Consider the following 3247-nt stretch of genomic DNA (forward strand, 5'->3'; position numbering starts at 1 on the left):
TTAATTTAAATGCAATAAATCAGCGGGCAGTAGATATAGGAAGGATCGATTTTAAACGGAATATGACTGAATGCCAAATACCTCCATGTTGTGTCCTTAATTTCGTTACATTATGATCTTAAGTATCGGAATTTTCTGTGTTAGAGAGTTGCAGAAATTGACTTGTATTTAGATACTGGTATATGGTTCAGCCACTTACAAGTTATCAAAATTTCACGAACAAAAAAATCTCTGAACAAACCCCATTTTTATCAAGTTGAACAACAAAGATTTAAGGTATATATGTATATCATACGCTGAATATTTTGAATCGACTGGTTGGTTTATTTTGTATTGTAAAAATATTAGTAAATATTAGTAAATTTGAGTGTAGACTTGAACTTGAAATTCAGTGGATACAAGACTGGACTCTTTTATGACGAAAATGTTGCTTCTGTTGACGGTACCTATTCCTCAATATAAGATTAAGACGCGATTCAGAAGGTTTAAGGAGCTTGTGGTAAAGGTTTAGGGAGCTTGTGGTAAAGGTTTAGGGAGCTTGTGGTGGAGGTTTAGGGAGCTTATGGTGAAGGTTTAGGGACTTTGTGGTGGAGGTTTAGGGAGCTTGTGGTGAAGGTTTAGGGAGCTTGTGGTGAAGGTTTAAGAAGCTTGTGGTGGAGGTTTAGGGAGCTTGTGGTGGAGGTTTAGGGAGCGTGTGGTGAAGGTTTAGGGAGCTTGTGGTGAAGGTTTAGGGAGCTTGTGGTGGAGGTTTAGGGAGCTTGTGATGAAGGTTTAGGGAGCTTGTGGTGAGCAACATTCCTTATCACAACATTCAGTCTACATTTGGGTTTTGAAAAATCCAATCAGGGACTTGTTTTGGTTTCTTCTAACAACCCATTCATAACTTTGAAAGAAACAAAGTGGTTTCTTCTAACAACCCATTCATAACTTTGAAAGAAACAGACTGAGTAAAGTTTTGTGCGAATATGTGGACCTTATTGTCTGTTGACGTATGGTAAAATGAATCAAATGAGGCATTGTGCACGTTTGGTATTTTGTATGAACGATGCTCATTTTAAAATATGCTTACGTCTCTGCGTATTGTGTTAAAAGGCCGTCAGATTCACATTAATCTCATGTGGACTTATAATATTTCCCACATTTTTTTTTTACATTGTCACTGCACCGTTATGTAAAAGCAATACCAAGTGATCTTCTCGTTGTCTACGAAAGAGGCTGTAAATATGATAGCGAGTTTTTTCTCAATAGAATTATGACCTTCCTGGACATAATGAAATCATCCGGGAAATTGAAATATTTATTTAGAAGTCGATTACTTCCATTATCAATTTCAAAGCTATGTCCCGATAATCGTTTATGCAGTGACCAGTTAATCTTCTCGAAGTCCATAAAGGTTATACTCAATTGCGAAGAGGATATAGGAAGATTTACAGATGAAATTTCTCCAAGTTTTGGTATTGAAACTTCGTCCAGTAAGATTACTAACTGTCTGATTAAAACCATCCCTTCTCCATACACAGGGTCTGGCTCTGATGAATGTGGTGAGGTGGTTTTAATCAGACTGACGAGTGTTAGAAGTAAAAATTACATCAAATTTACTAATAGATGAATTCCTATTACCAAAATATCATATCGTTTCACAGGGTTTTTTCCAAGACATATAAAGATGAAACACATTTTTCCCGAAAGAGAATCATAAAAATGTTTAACATTGAAACTTTGCATCCTTATATACCCAAACTGGTTATTTAACTAACGACCGTACATAGCAAGAATCTTTGATATCTCGAAGGATACTTTAAAAAAAAAAAAAAAGGTAACCCGAGGGTACCAACCGTTTTTGTAGAGACCGTGCTCCTTACGATACTCCAAAGTGACATCTTTTCATATTGGACCTTTCAGAATTTGAAATTTGGCCGAAATTACATCGTTATTGTTTATATTTATGGTAGAACATATATCCTCTTGGAGAATTCACAAACAGAGATGCATGTTCGATGGTTAAATGAAAAAGTGAAGATCATGAGCAGTGATCTATCTTGTAGGTCCAACAAACAATACTGAATTATTTAGTAATAGTTGGGCAAGCATGAACCCCCTGTACACATCATACATGGGATCAGGTACTTAAGAGGAGTAAGCATCCTCTGCTGACGGGTCAAACTGGCCGTGAACACTCTATCTTCCTCAGGTAAAAGTCAGGATTTCGCAAATTCCATGGTCATTATAATGCAAATACAACCTGTCATTGGGCCGAATGCTGTCTGAAGTGTTTCATACCAAATGATAGACCACTCTTTTCATACTGCTTTTGACTATTGATAACTCCGTTTACCTGAAGATGATGAAGGCAGGCGTAACCGGTCAACAGGAGATGCTTACTGCTCCTCCTAAACACTTGATCCCATGTCTGGTGTGTCCAGAGATCCGTGCTTGCCCTACCGTAAATGTTTTGTTCTTTGTGGGATCTATGAGATTGGTCAATGTTCGTTATCTTCACTTTTTAAATGTTTTTTTTTTTAAGTATCAGTTCGAGGAACACACGCTAACAGTATTCCACAATCTCTCTGTGATACAGTGAAACGGGTCTTATAACATTCGGCAAATTTAATGGTTTTCTTTTAAATTTGTTTATTATTAGCGTAATACAATTTTAGCGATTTCGTCTGCTGATGAAATGTGACGTCAGAAATAAGACAGACGTAGAGTACAGTACGTCAGTTACCTGATTCTCAGATTACAGCGTCATCATCTCACTGTCTCTCAGTTATCTATTAATACATAAAAATAAAACTTTCTTTAATCCAAATAATAATTTCAATTAGGTTCTTGAATACATGTAGTCACATATTTTCACCGGCCATTTCGCCCCTAGTGGCCCTACACGGTCGATGTTTACGCACGCGGTGGACTCCGTCTTCTTCACGAACCCCGTCACCTATACCTGGGGAGCATACCACTCCGGCACGTCGCGTTTCAGGAAATCCTTTGTGCATTATTTAACACCAAGATCCGCTGTCTGAAGTTATTTTACGAAATTAAGCCGATAAGAATTTAGTGTTGGTGTAAAGTTTTTTTTACGCCGTGCATCGGTATCAGATGAACTAACGAAAATCAACGTAGAGCGACCCCACAAAGGTGACTAAAATGGTAATGAAATTCAGATTAACTTATTATGTGTAATTGATTTTAGATTGTATAAAGATAAACATTATATAGTGTCTGTAATTATCCATATGATACAGCA

Source organism: Ostrea edulis, chromosome 1 (assembly GCF_947568905.1).
Source record: "Ostrea edulis chromosome 1, xbOstEdul1.1, whole genome shotgun sequence".
NCBI classification, from domain to species: Eukaryota; Metazoa; Mollusca; class Bivalvia; order Ostreida; family Ostreidae; genus Ostrea; species Ostrea edulis.